Source organism: Megalops cyprinoides, chromosome 20, assembly GCF_013368585.1.
Source record: "Megalops cyprinoides isolate fMegCyp1 chromosome 20, fMegCyp1.pri, whole genome shotgun sequence".
Lineage (NCBI taxonomy): Eukaryota > Metazoa > Chordata > Actinopteri > Elopiformes > Megalopidae > Megalops > Megalops cyprinoides.
The window spans coordinates 15212395-15228508 of NC_050602.1; the positions used below are offsets into that span (position 1 = coordinate 15212395).

The 16114-nt window shown below is 38.3% G+C and overlaps 1 protein-coding gene across 2 annotated transcripts in view; it reads left to right on the forward strand.

The window, feature by feature from the left end:
* Positions 1–2734: 2734 nt before the first annotated feature.
* LOC118795665 (F-box-like/WD repeat-containing protein TBL1XR1) overlaps positions 2735–16114 on the forward strand; it is a 48708-nt gene continuing 35328 nt past the window's right edge. For both annotated transcript variants that reach the window (XM_036554311.1, XM_036554312.1), the window contains exon 1: positions 2735–2995. The gene's annotated coding sequence lies outside the window, so the exon portion shown is untranslated. The remainder of the gene's footprint in view (positions 2996–16114) is intronic.

Genomic DNA, 16114 nt, shown 5'->3' on the forward strand with positions numbered 1-16114 from the left:
CCTGTGACACAGAAGCATGCTTGAGAGTTATTTATTCCAGCTTTTCATTCAAGGTCTTGTGTTCTATGAGAAATTGCAATGGCAGCGGGGGTTCTGAGGCGGGTTCATATTTCTTTCAACAAAATATGGCAGCTTACTGCAAACCTACTGAAAAACATTGGCCAAGCTTCCAGATTAATGCTAGCATCTTCCTATCACCTTGCTGGTATCACTTTGATGTAAATGGTACCTAAAATTCCTGTGTTTTTTCCACCAATGTAAGACATGTTTCCATGTTAATACAAGCATATATATACATATATATCAGAGGTGGAAAACCCCAGCTTCAGAAGGTAAAAGCCTACCATGTATTTGTTCTAGCCATTCACTAAACAAGGTGATTTCACTAATTTGCTCCTCTCCTCTTCCTTAAATTCAGCTGGTGTAGTGCATGGGTGGAACAAATAAGTGGCAGGACTTTTACTTTCCGAAGCCATGGAGTCAGTGATACTTTTCATTACAACACATTTAACAGAATTCAAGAGTCAATTCATCATCATATATGTTTATACATATTGTATATATTATGCTGCGTGCATTTACGTGCATACATCCAACTATATGCCGTTTGCACTCAAATACAGGTGGAGGTAAGTTGTAATTGAAAGTGGGCCACTCCAGGTACAATTGACTACCTGCTATTGGTTTAGTAGGTTTATTAGGTTTGTCAGAAGTAGACAAACTGGAATCTGCAAAAGGAGAAGGCCACCTGGCACAATGGCAAATAAATTCTGCCATCTCCTACAGACAGCAATGATCTTTTAATGTGAACATTCAATATGTCTAGCTAGAAAGAGACATTGTTTGCTATGTGGGAGAGGTAGGGATAACTTCCTTTTTATTTTTACTCACAATGGGGTCTAAGCTGTCCAGCAGAACAATAAAAGTGGCCAAACAAATAACTGGTTTTCTAAAGTTACCGACCAATAGGTGGTGTAGCATACAGAAATTTGTGAAAATGTCAGACCATTTTTCTGCCTGGCTCGTTAGCAGATTACAGTTCACTGTAATCTGATGTCCTCCTGGGGCTAAGTGTACCTTCAACATCACATAAGAAAATGCAGTTTTTTTTAGACAACTCAGGTCATCCATTAACAGGTCAACATGTCAAATGAAAATTTCAGGCCTGTCTGGGTACATATAAATTGCCTGTGCTGCAAGATGTCAAAAATATTAATTTTTCTTGATGAATTGGCATACTCCTATTATTTGGGAGCTACTGGTTTGATGTAAACTGGCCTTTAAATAAATAAATAAATAAAAATAATAATAAAACAGTACACTTCAAGCTTTGCATTAATAGTCATCGGGGAGGGGATGGCATGCCATCAGTTGCATCTATTGTCAGAATTCAAACAACAAAGCAGTGTACATTTACTATATCCCCACTGGTGCTGCCATTAGGGTCACAACAGTGCACAGAGACCTCCTCAGGCTTACTGCATACTGCCCTCCCGCCTTTCCCCAGTGTGGCTTCATCTGCAGATATCAATTAGCTGAATGGGAGTTTTAAAATAGGTCTGTATGGTACTACTGGATCATGAAGGACCACTCAAAGGCAAAACAAACACATGATGTATAAAATGTGTGAATGATTGCATATTGCTGTTGTATTTGTTGAAGAAAACATACTTGGATTTCAATGTGCTAACTATGAACAGGAATCATTGTATGGATTAGACGCCATTTTTTTTTTGTATTCAGTTTCCCCCCAGAGAGAAAATAATGCAAAGTTAAGGAGCATTGTGATATCTATGCTTTAGGCAATTAGCTTGCTAGCTAAATACACGTAGTTGGCTAGCTGACACTGTAAAAAGGTTACTATGAAGCCTGCCAGTTAACTGGCTTCCTGTCATTGTTTTACAGGATACAACAGTCACAATATCCAACATTAATGAACAAACACTCTATTTGCTTGAGGTTCGCTAAAAGAAAGTCTATTTGCTGATGCCACAGTAAGTATGTCAGCATGACTTGTAGTGTTTAATTAGAAATTGTCTGGTATATATTTTGTGGTTTATATATATTTTCCTGTAACTAATACAGCGACCCCGAGCAACAGTAAATCATGACTAGCATCCATCATAGGCTATTAGTTACCCCACAACCGGGTTGTTATCACTAGTTATTATCCACTTTTTTGCAAATGTATTGTCTATCAAAACAACTCTATCTGTGTTTAGAGTATTTTTGTCCGACACTAACAAACCTTTTACTAAAAGGTTTTTTTTTTTTGTTTTTTTTTTTTTAACAGAGCACTTCAGATTGTTACATAATTTGTTTATTTGCTTCTGTTGTGGCACCTAAGCACCAATTCAAACAACTAAAACACTATCGAAAAAGCTACTCCAAATAGTTTTTTGGCTAAACTGGGTAAGGCAAAACAGTAGGTGTCCAATTAAAAAAGCCCCTAACCTTGCCCCAATAAGAATCTGTGTGTATAGTGTCATTGTGTCCTCATTTAAGAGAAAAAGGGTTTCGTTTTTGTTTTATGTATGCAAATGCGTTCTTTTTTCAGCTAGCTAGCAATAACGCCTGGTAATGAAACGAATGGTGTGGTTAACGCGTGATGTGTCCTTTCTACATCGCGTGTATACACAGCTGCAGAAGCAATACGTTTGCCGAGCCTGTCCCATTTTTGCCTGGAAAGTCACTTCTTCTGTGTTTGAGTGTCTGAAGCCGTTGGCTGCTCCTGAACCGTTTGGCTCTTTCTCTGCTAACAGCCTTACAATGTTCCTCAATTTCTCTTTATTGTCTATTTTTTAGGTGTTATTAAAGGATATCATTATTTGAATAAAACGAGACGCTTGTCTGGGAATTTAACTACCGAAACTTCGCCTTGATCTGGGGCTATAACGCGTTATTGTCACCATATTTTTAAAAAAGACTTGAGGAGGAAATTCCACACAAGCGGCAAAGCAGAGAAGGCAACCTCTTGTGTGATCTGGATTTTAAAGTAAGAGCTCCATCGTTTCGCCTTTATAATGTTTTTTTGGACACTGCAAACAAAAAGACGCTGTGATACATTAGTTTAATTGTAGCTAACGTGTATTGGTTGTGTAATTATAGTCAATGTATCCTCTTACTGACAAGGATGTGTAGCGAATAACGTTACAGTATCAGTGACCGAGGAGGGGGATGGGCAGCGTGTGTTTTTTGAATGCAGAAGTCTAATGTAGGGTGGCCTGTTAGCTTAAGTAGCTAACGTTACATAAATACTAGCCTTTGAATAATCGATAGCCTGCCCACAACAAAACAAGCAAGTCAGGTGCCTGTGCTATTTAGCCTTCCGTGAAATGATCACAGAAAAGGTGGAGAGCATGTTGAAACAAGAAGTCGTCAGTACCAATAAGAGGTGTTTTAAATAAAACGTGACGGTAGTTTTTTTGTGAGAGTAAAGTTGATCACCGATTCAGTGATGTGAGTTCTTTACAAAGTCATTGTTTAACTAATATGGACATTTCAAAGTAATTTCTTTACAGAAAAAACGGTGGCATTTGACAGCAGTGTGGTTTGTGCCTTAACTCATGGCGTCTGGGGGAGGGGAATTCACAGTCAAAGCCAAGGTATCCTAAACTCATTGACACCAGACGTCTGCTGCCTTTTTAAATCAAGATATGACTAATAGTAAATAAAATGCAAATGCACACGGAGTTGTGAATTTTGATTAGGTGGAGGTGTTTTATTGTTTTTGATGGTTGAGCATGTGTCCAGTTTTCTAACTATCTTTCTAGCAGAACTATCAGTCTGTCTAGCTAGCTGACTAAAAACAAAAATGAAGAGACATTTGTGGATATCCTTTGAGTAATCAGAATTTTAGAAGGGAAGGAGCCTGATGATTGGCTATAAACTGGGGGTGTGAGCTGACATATTGCATTACCCCAGAACTAAGAAATAATGTGAGACACTCCAGCTTAGGCTGTAACTTTAATGTTAAAACGTCTAACACAATTAACCCACCCCCCCATGTAATTATAACTAGGCTACGCATCAAACCAAAATAAGACAGGGACCAACAACACAAGACATGCCGCTTATTGGGCATGTAGACACCCACTTTATGGCCAAAAAGGCCACATAAACATCCTCTGTAGAATGTGGGAAGGAATATACAAGGAGCTAGGTTACAATTTGTATGTTTGATTGAATAGGGTCCAGACTGCATTTTAGTTTTACGTCAGGTATGTTTAATTTTACAATCATCTAATATTATTATTTGTAACATGTTGTGCCAGTAAGTTGGTCTTGGTGAATACGCCCTTGATGGAAGAAAGTATCTTGATTCTGAATTATTGATTTCAGTTCTCTACACACACTCAAATTACAGGAGGCACAGTTATGTAATTCTGCTGCTAGACAGCTCATAGGAGGAGAGGGTGGGGGAGGGGAAGGCTCTGTTTTAGCGGTGGTAGTGTGTGACAAATTGAAAAGTGGGCTGTTTCTTGCTTTTTATTGCTCTTACTATTATTTGAATATCTCATATTGAATTGAATAATTCAAAATGGATTGAGCGGCATTTATCATTAAACAGTTGGTGAAATATACACACTAGCATGCTGTCATAAAGCCCATAGAAAATAATGGATCATTCTAAAGTGTAGATTAATATGGGAGAGTGATGTGTTTTGAAGGATATATTGTTGCTTAGGAGATGCAGTAATTAATGATTTTATATTTATTTAATTATATCCCAGTACTTTGCCCAGTGTTCAAATGTCACATCAACTACCACTGATGTGGCATCACCTGGGTGATACACAGTAGACATCATGCACGTGAATACTTCAGTGGAGATGGAGAGATGAGGAGTAATTTAGACAGTTAAACTGGGATTATTGCAAACCCAGACTGAGAGAGACTAATTTGGACTGTGTCCAGAACACAGGGTTTATGTCTCCTGCTGTCGGGATCTTTGATGACTGCAAGGAGTCATGAACTTTGTTCTACAGAGCAGTGTCCCCATTGCAGGCTCACGTACAACATTTCCAGCAAGTGTGCTTTTTTAATGTAGGTTGTTCTGTCAATGTGCTGGTAATACCAAGCTTTTTTGCCTCTTCAATCCTTAAGTGGAATGCTGCAATAGGATAATTGGAACTGGTTCATTTTGTAGCTGCAGTTCTGCTCACTGATCCATTGAGCACAGTGGTAAGGACACAAATCAGAATGCTTCTCATACCACAACCACAGTGGGCTGACCATCTTTGGTCTTTTCACAGGAGTCGTATAATGCGATAAGGTGTTCCTGGCAGGTGAAATACAGGCTTTGCTTTTTACTTTTCGATTGACTGACATTTGCGTCCAGTAAAAGGCAGGCACTCTACAGATGTGGGGTTTCCCTGCCTGGTGCCTCGCCTAAGAGTGATTTTTTTCTGTCCACCTGCTTGGAAAATAACCAAAAGGATATCTGGATCATGTGCTTGGGGGTTATCTAAAATGCCTAAATAATCCCTTATGTAAAATTATTTTCAGTGCTTGACCAGGTGTTGTCTGCAAACCTGTCCTTGCAATGAGCAGATTACAAGTAACAAATGGAAGAGCGGAAAATGTGTGGAATCACTTGCAGCAAATTATTTAATTTTGTAGAGGATACATAGCTAATAGCTAGCTGGCTAGTGAATTAGCTAGACAAGACAAATGAACAGCAGGCACTATAGTTAACCTTCTTGCAAGAAAGCATCAAGTAAATGTCAGCTGGGCCCTCCATTTCTTATTACGTCCTTCCAAAAGGTGAAACAAGTTTATGAAACACGAAAGTGTCATAAATATGATTTTTATTGTTGTATCTAGATTCTGTAGCTAATTATGTAGGGTAAGAAATGTCTGTCATGTTAACGTATTTAACCAGTTAAGAGCAAGGCATTCTCTTGGCAATGTGATTAAACTACGTAGTTGTATTTGCATTTCTAATGTAAATTTGCTGTTAGTTTCTTGCTTTATTCTTTTTTTTTTACTTTTTATAATGCAAGTATGTGCAACTTACTTTACCAACTAGCTAACTTGCTCTTGGCTGAGAAAAAGGCATTTAATTCTTATACACGAACACACATGCACACATGCACTAGTGTGTATGAGACTATGGCTGTCAGCGCTGACACATTATCTAATCTGATGAATTGGATTAAAAATGGATTGCTATAAAGTTGTGTTAGTTTTTTAAAACACTGTTTATTGTGTTTCTGTATTTTGACCGTAATGTACAATGTGAAATTGAAAAAGGACTACATCATGAATATTCATTACGAATCGTAGTTCCCAATATTCGCCTCAATCAAAGAGCATGACTATAACTGCTTCCTTTCACTTCATAGACCCATTTCAAAATGGGTATTTTTTTAATGTAAGTGATAAAAATATGCCACTATGCTTTGACACAATTGGTGAACGTTTTGGTCAAAGCAAGTATGATAAATCATTCGCTTTTTTGATGTTATGAAATGCACTTTGTTGCACAGTGTTGTACAGCTGAAGACTGATCAGATTTAGCCTGTTAATGACTCGTATTTGAACACTGGATTGATGATAAATTCTCTGAGTCATAGTTTGACATTGATGTAGGGAAAGGTCTGATTGCTTCTGGCAATGGAAAGGTTACAGTTGATGGCTTCATATCATATTACACAATAGTTAAATGTGAGGTTTTCCCTTCTGTTGTGAATTGTCTTGCTGCTAATATTTTCTAGTGAATTTCTTTCTTATAGAACCACAGATATTCAGTAAAGGTGTGCCTTGCTGTGTTTGTGTTTGGGACGAGAGGTGAATGGTATGGTGCTATGTGCACACACGCGTGTCTAAAGCAGTGTTTCTTGGTCTGTTTTTATGAAGAGGAATTCATCCCAAATATTAATTAGACTGTATTTCTTTGAATGTGGACTTTGCATTTTCATCATTTGATCACAATATAGGCCATTCTTAAACATCCCTCCCTTAACTTGGTGAATGAAAATTGTTCATAAAGTAGCTGATCGTTAAGGGAGGGTTGCGGCGAGCTAGCTAAAACAATGTGGTGAAAGATACAGGATGCCATTCACATGTAATGAGCCAGTGCTTTGGCTTCATATCATTGCAAAAACAGCTACTGCGTTAGTTACACAGGTCTGACACAAACAATGAATAGATAGTGATCCACATAGATAGATAGGGATAACTGTGTATGTGCTTCCTCACCTTTCTGCCAGAGAGGTTTGCTCACGTATCTGGATGTGTGTACTTACTCAGATGCTGACATCAAGTAATCCTGATTTATCAATGGCTTGTTGTCATAGACTAGGTTGCCACGCCAGGTCTTAATGTTTACTCACCTGAAATTGCTTATTGAAATCGTTCCCCAAATGAGCAACCCATGCACCCTTAGCATTGACGTTACTTTTTTATTTGCTGGTTCATACAGAGCTGCTTTAGGTTGCTTCACATAAAAAAATGAACTACATTTTAATATTGTGTGGACATAATTTACGTCTTATTTCCGTGGCTAGTGGGATTTTATAAAAGGGTTATAGATTTCCTTCAAATGAAAATGAAAATGGTTATATATATGCTTAGAGCAAGAGTAAATACTTATTCTCTTGAAGAAACCATTCGGTTTCATTTTGTTCCTAGGAACACATGGAACAATCATTTGAATTTTGCATCATGGTTTGCTGGAAAATACATTTGTGACATTTAGAAACAGATTAGTATTCCGCCAACGTTTAAACCCAACGATGCTTTATTCGGCTGTGGCCTTGGTTTTTCTTGTTGCGTGCCTTTATCTACCATCAGACAAGCCATTCACGTTACTTGGAGTTCCTCCAGAATATGGTTGAATTAAAATTTGGTTTGAATTTTCAAATTCTGAATTTGCTGTTTACATGGTGGAATACAGTTTACTTGATTGCCTTAGAATTACGAATTTATTCTGATGGTAATTCTTAACAATTTTTTGTGTCCATAAAAACCGGATAAATATGGTCTACAAAGTATCCCATTGCCAGAGTAGGATATTTATTTAAAGGTTTAAGCTGAGGGAGAAGGTGTCAGTTCTGTCTTTACAGTGTGGTGTGTATTCGTGCAGACCAAAATTCAGATCCATTTGTGATTTACCATTTGAGCCCTTGGTCTTGCTTTTTGCAGGGGTAGTTGCCCTGCCCAGAGGCCACTCTGTTACTCTGGTATTTTGAGAAACTAGTTCTGCAAGGCTATTCAAGTGGGTTTTGACAACATTGCAGGACATGCTGGCTTGACCTTGAAGGAAAGCTTCTGTAATTTATGGTGGATGGTAGCTACAGGGCTTCTTATTTAATGTATTTTCTGTCTTTAGATTTTTTAAAAGATTAATGTGGATTATTATTCAATATCTTAGTTATTTTCTGTTTTCAAATCCCTTCAGTATGACTATATGACTTTGGCCCATATCTTCTACAAAAGCCCCCTCCCCTTTCAGCTATGTCTGGTCTTGTCTGGGGAAATCCTTTTTTTCAGTGTAGTTGGTGGAGAGTCAGCTTTATTTTCTGTGCAGAGCCACGGAGTGGATTTATTCCTGGTCAGTGAATTGTGAGGAATGCTGCTTTCCAGCTAAGGGCATTGTTTCATACCCAAGGGCTGTGTCGTTATTGGTTGATTTCATGGGCATCACCGTTTTGTGTGTGCTATCCCATAATGCACTCTGCAGTGCCGTTTACCCCTTGTGTGTACTGTGAACCAGTATGAAGGTGTAGTATTAGAACCACTATTCCATACCCTGACCAAATTTAAAAGACAATAAAGAGAATGCCTTGTGCACAAGTGCTTTTTCATCAATGAGGTGCTGGTTGTGACAAGCACTGGATTGAATCATATAAAAAAGCCTATAGGCTAGCTAAATCTTTAAGTGAGGCCCCTGAGTGGCTCAGTCAGAAAAATGTTCACCTTGAGTGCGGGCTGAACCTTATGGGCTGGATCTGAAACCGCACGTGCTGTTGACAATGACTGGGAGCCCACATTGGCAGAGCAAATTTATTCTGGGATAGGGGTGGGTAGGTTGACCATGACTTATCTCTCTTCTGGTAGCTCATGCCCTGTGGCTCATTGGGTTAGCGCCAATCCTGAAGTTGTTGTCCACTTACTGAAACGTGCTGTGTCATTTGCGGTGTGAAAAATAGCCAGCTATGGTCGAGTATGTTGGAGTATAGCATTCAGCTCACTTCAGCACACCTGCACAAGTCCAGAGGTGGCCATAAGCCTAGTGTGCAATTATTTCAAAAGAGGATTGCTTAAAGGAGTACTGCATTCGAAAAAAAAAAAAATCTGTAGGCATGACTACAGAATATGCAAAAGTGCCTGCACATAAACAGAAAGCATGAGGTTATCAAAAGTTTCATCTTCTTCAATGGAAAAATGTGTTTTGTTATTGCTTCAAAAGGTTCATTTTCCTTTGTCACTAATAGGAAACTAGTGATTGCTTATCAGTTCATTTTCATTTGTTAATAATGTCAGTTTAAACACTCAGCAGTGATCAGTCTGCACCATTATAGATGTATCATTTGTCTAATAAAAGACAAAAAACATGAACACTGGGGGTGTGCCAGTAAATATCGGTACAAGAATAGAACTACTGCCTGTCAATATGTGAATACTGTGTTTGGAGTACTCTGAACCACCCCTCTGTGACATGCCATCCTGTTGATCACTTATCCTGTCTCTTATCATCGTCATAAACCATCCGAACAATTACATCTAGCAGTGACTGGATTTTTGTGTACTTCTGGTTTTTCAATGCGATTACAACTATGTCCAAAATTGATGACATAAATTACAGATACAAATAAGACTATGACTTCAGCCATAGCAAGGACGACACACCCCTGCTTATCACTAATAAGTGAATTAAAGCTAAGATTTTACCATTTTTCCTGTGAACTCTGACAGTGACTTAATAACAAAGCATTGGGATGTTTTTGAGGCGTGTTCCTGCGCTAAAAATATCTATGCGATGTATTGCAAAGGCTATATCGCCCAGCCCTAGCTTGGAGTCTGTGTTGGGCCCAGTTTGGCTACACCCTTAAAAGTAGCCTGTCCACACTTATTGCCTTTACAAAGCCTCAGCTTTTGTAGATGCTTTGATACACAGGGTCTTCATCTGTCTCAAATAGTGGCTTTTACCTTTTACATACAGTAAAGTCTGGTATGAAATGCAAGTTTAGCCTGCCTTCATTTCAGTGAAACACCATGATTGTGTGGCCACATTTGAGCCCAAAATGTAAGATGGATGTATTATACTATGTTAATGTGAAGCATTAACTACTAATAAACACGTATAGTCCCTTGTGGAAACATGTTACCTATTGTTTCTGCATTTGTGTCAGGTACTGGTCATTTTATATGAACTAGTGTGTATGTTGTGATATTTGACAGGGGGTGTGAGGTGGTAAAATTAATGGTTGAAATGACAATTTATCTACAAGGGTGTGTCCTTGAAAATAACCTCAAAAAGAATTCATTCAGAATTAGTACTGTACATTTCGTGTAAGTGTATATGTGTTTTTAAAGCCAAAGAACGGCCTTTTTTCAAGATGTTGAAGTGCATATTTTTTAGTAGTACATCTTTATGTAAGACAAAAATAGTAAAAGATTGTCCTGTACGGGTACAGTAATAGGCACATTTCCAACAAGCAAGTGCTTCACATCAGCACTTCCATGCAATGTGCAGGACTAAATATAGCTGTTCCTATTTCTTGGAATACACATTTGTCACAAAAAAGCTGCCTTTAGGATCTTTATGTTATTTTGGAGAACCATACCAAAGCCTGTAGTAGATGGTATTTTTAGCATTGTAGGGCACAAAAAATATACCAAGTTCAGAATTACTGGATGCAGAATCAAACATCTAATCGTTGCAGGCTGAAAATTCAGACATGCAGCACAATTTAGTATCCAGACATCAGAGGAAATGTCTCTTTAAGGGGGGGGAAAAAGCAAGGAATGCTTTGTGGTTTCCATAAATAGAGCGCTTGCAGAGGTGGAGGGGAGGGAGTAGGAAACGCAAATTGGCACGAACTGAAAATTCCATCAGAGCAGCTCAGCAACACACACTGGGCTAGTGCTGCTGGGCTCCCCTGGGTCTCAAAGCTGGAGACTGCAAAGCATTCCATTGTTCCTTTTGAATGTAAAGTCAGCTGTGTTCTAGCACCAGTGTGCTCTGGTAGCACAACATTGATTTCTAGCATCCATTTGAATCCTAATCGCCAACTCTGAGAATTCGCTATCCTAAATTAAAGCTCTTTATGCCGCTGCGGTAAATTTGGAATCCTTTGACCTGATTTTTCAAGGTCTAATCCTGGAAATGCATTGCGTTGCTGTGTATCATGATTGCAAAGGGACAGAGACTGTGCAAAAAAGTGTGTGTGTTAAATAGAACGTTCTGAACGTACACAGCATACAGGGGAAAATTATGACATAAGAAATTCAATAATGAGAACATTTGTCGCATCAAGGCATGTCACTTGTGTACCAACATGATGACTGTACACGCAGTCATCTTTTATTATAAATATCAGAGTCCAAAATTAACTTTTGGATGAAAAAATTCACGAGCCAAAACAATTTATTGTGAATCACGCTACGTTTATTATAATTGCATACGTCTGTGTAGTTGCAGCATCATATATTGTTAGTGAATTCAGCTCGCCAGCAAGATAACATTACAGCTAATGCTGACAGATAAATCAAAGTAATGTTTACTACCTCTAGCCTGCCGGTTAGCTAGCCAGACAAACATTATTGAAATACTTAAAGAATTAGTGACGTTGAAATCAATCTTACTTGCACAGCCACCATCAGAAATTATACACAGATGATCAACACAAGATTTCACAACTAGAAAATGACAGAGGGGACCTGCCATTGACTTACGATGGGGGGGACAATAGGAATGGGACTGAAAGGGGTGTGCATTTGGGCATCTTGCATTTTACATGGGTTCTTTGACTAAGGGTGCCATAATTTCTTTTTAATGCAAAAAAGCACCAGCCAGAGTGGTTAGTGACCCTGCAACTTCAACCTGCCATTTTCAGGCTTACTGGTGTTAATTTTGGGCCCTGAATATAGGCTGATCGTACATCGAGGTGCTGGTCCATCTGGCCCTCATCCACCTGCTTGCCGTCCTAACGTGCAGTCATGTTCTAGTTTTTCACAGACATGATGTGCCAAACTAGCCTGGTTTACACACCCAGCTCAACCCACCTGATTTGTCATGTTGCCTTCTCCCTTTTCCTGTCTCCTGCTCTGACAGCATGGTGTTCAAAGGTCGACAGAGTTACTGTATCCCAAAGTTGATTGTGGAAGTAGAGATGTGCCCTGTTGATGTACTACTGCTGCAAAAAGAAGCAGCTGACATCACATTGCTAAAAACAAGTGCGCTGAGTATGATGCCCAACTGCACCACAATTTCTTTGACTATATTCTGGTGACAGCGCGTGCAGTATGCTTCTATATAATGCACCTAGCAGAAAAAAAAGGTGGCAATGGTGGCAATGGTACAAAAAGGGTGGAATTTTTCTGAACAATATTCATGAAATGATTTTTGTTACCCATTTTGTTCCCTCTGTTTAAATAAAGCACATAAAAGGACCCACCTCTATACTGTAGTTTCAATGTAGAGTAAAAATTATACTGTCAGTAGAATTACAATATCTCAGTTGGGGATGGGGGTGTAAAAGGAGCAACTCTGTTACCTTTCCGAGGCTGTTTGCCTAAAACTATGATGCTCTGCTTTTAACTATGAATAGGTGGATCAAGAATATGGAATCTTCGATCATGATGCCATTTACAAGGTAGAGTGAGGATCACAGTCATGAGGTTTCCTGTAGTTTCTGAGGTGGGTCAATATCTAGGGATGGCATATATGGCCAGTGTGGCCATTTCCTTCCATGAAGGCTGACGAATGCTTATGCATTCTTGGTTGAATATAATGACTAATATGTTTGAATATATGTTTGAACCATCATTTCCTGTTGTCTCCATTGTCAGGAAGCACATATGTAAACAGACCATTTCTGGATTCTCATTCATGCATTGATCAGTTTATTAAGTCAATGTAATTAAAGTCTTTAAGAAGGGTTTATGCGGTGCAATGTTATACATAGGTTCCCTCTACTTGTGCCACCAGCTCAATGAAAAAGGACTTTCACAGATGTTGGACAGACATATGGTGAACACATGTTAGTTACATCATTGCAGCTCGTCTGAAGCTTCACTGTACCCTGTATTATCCTCTCAGCTTCTTTGGCATCCTGATTACCATGCCTCATTGGAGATACAGTCCCTTTGGTTCTGTAATTCATCCTTTAAGTCTAACAGTGGAAATGTGTGGTGTGATATTAGCTAGCTAGCCTGTATTGTGACTTACAACACATCAACATGTATTGCTACATTGCAATGTTGCTAGTATGCTGTACTGGGACATAAAAATGATTTGTAGCCAGGTGTCCACTGGAAGTAATGTAAAATTGACTATTCTTTCTTTAATTAGTTAAGAATCATATCCAGTCAATCTGTGTGAGTATATGTGATTATATTAAGTTCAGCATTCCATTGAAAATCATTCTGTTATAAGCTGCCAGAATTAACTTTAATGTCACTATAAGAAATGAAGTAGCCCAGTTAATGTTAAGGTTTGCAATTTAGTTAAGTCCAAGGTCTTAAAAGGTAGTCTCTTCCAACTGGCACCACACTATTTCTTAGCAGTTTTGGGCTGATAGCCAAAAATATTTGACATATATAATATTTATTTGACATATATAATATTTTAAGATATTGGCAGTGTGATTTTCATAATAGCAATATCAAAGAGCACTTTAATGAATCTTAACTATATTTATCATAGTAAACGGTGATCTGGAGTTAAACAGTGTACAAGTTGTGAGACAAAGCTTAGCTGGTGATAAAAATAACTTTCCGTCTATTTCCGTCATGTTTGCCTGTGCTAACAAGGCTGAAAGCAGCACGTTCTTAGACACTGCATTCAGCAGCATTGACCATGCATTGACTCTCTCTATTGCAAGATGTCACCAGCAATCAGGGCATCAAATTGCAATGTGATCTCTTGCTGTTGTCATAACAAAGGGAGGAAATATTGAAATTGTAGGTAGCGAGATATTGCGTGTGACCCTAATTAGATAAGGTGATGTGTAAACCAGATTGACAGTGGATGAAAGAACATTCTCAACCCCACCGAAAAACAGAACTGTTTTTGTGCAGTGTTTCTGGTTCAAATCTTATGAAAGGGAAGAGAATATTGATGGCAGAATTATTACTTGTCCACTCTGCAGGAAACAAGTTTCATCAGAAGATGAACTTCACTGGACTGTAAAGACCTTGCTGGTTTATTATTATTGGCTGGAATTGAATATGAATAAGCCCACTATAACTATAACTGTAACTATAACTATAAGCCCACTAAAGGCTACCGTTTTTTGTGAAGTAGAGCCCTGCTGTCCCTGGAGCTTCGTGGCTGAGGCCTTGACCACATGGCAATGGAGGCACTATCAGTGTCATTTTAGGACCTGGTCATGTGCCCATTAATAGAACTTGAAGGGCAAAATGAATGACTTTGGTATTATTGGCATTCTCTCTATTGTGGAGAAAGTGAATTGGCAACTGCACATTTTATAAATAAAGTGAAAGTGACTCTTGATTAATTATATCTGCTAGAATCAAATTTTATACCATTTTACTGTATGTGTTATATTATTTAAATTTCACAGTCACACTCAAGTTTAAATTTTAATATCATGATTTTGGTAAAAACGAAAGCTTTTAAAGTTAATGTCCCATTCACCCAATATCATCAAGGCAGGACTGTAAGCAGGTCATGGTTTTAACAAGATTTGAATGTTATTCAGTGACACCAGCGCACAGGTATTTTGTTTTATTAGACAGTTAAATAAAGACACATGGTCAAATTTTTTGTAATTGTTGTATTGCTGTGATGAATTACTTAAAGTATTTAATGGCACTATATTGGTTGAGTCCATAGCTTCAATAATATAGTGTACTTGGCCTTTATTACGACATTGATTATTATCAAATTGCATGCTTACTTAAAGAACATGTCATCCACAGGGTAACGGCATCTCAGGCAGAACTAGTCGAAAACTGTCAACAAAACTGTTGAATCAAACCAAATCTTCCTGCAATGGTCAACATTGCAGTGCATTGTCATTTGTAGCTCATGATTGGGTAGCCAGACTGTACAGAGATGACCAAGACATGACTCTACAACTGGAAAATGACAGAGGGGTTCTGCAATTGATTTACATTGAAAAATGAATAGGAACCAGACTAAAAGATTCAGCATTTTCATATCTGTTTGTGAGTAAAATTGAAAGTTGAAGTTAAATGTGACAGCTTTTTCCATCCAGTCAACTTCAGGATCTCTGGTGAAAATGTAGGGACGCAGTTTGCAATAGCAAGCAAGCTGGTAATGGTAATGTGTTAAGAGTTTATATTCCAGTGTGGTGGTTGTTCAGACATTTGATCCTTCTTGACGTGGCATGGTAAGCCGCAAAACACAAATGTGAATATTAGTTTGTCTGACATCAGTACAGGTGCATTGCTGTCCATAGTTAAATGGACAACACATCAAGAAAAGAACAATCTGTTGTTTCAAAAAAAAAAAAAAAAAAAAAAAGAAAAAAAAAAACATAATATATACTTATTCTGAAATATTGACTATGGTTTCAGGGGAGAAGGACTAAGTTTGGGAAAAACATCAGAGGGTTTGTTATTTGGAGCTGGATTTTTTCCAGGTATGTTTTGTAAAATTATAGAGTGTTTTTTCAGCGAAAGTCAAATTTAGCAAGTCCCTTTTCACTCAGATTATGAGCTTGTGACCTTTTATTTTTCTTACTTGCATCTTAATGTGTTGGGGTATGTACACAGCTGTGAGCTGGTAACTTGGTGAACCCTTACACCCCTATTATCAGGCTTTCAATACCATTGTATTTTGACAGTTGAAGATACTCATACTGATAGCTGACTGCCCTGAGCAGTTTGCTCTCTAGGGGCCCCTGTGGTATAGGCTCTGAGGAACTGGATCATCGTCATGGCTCATTTTTCCCCA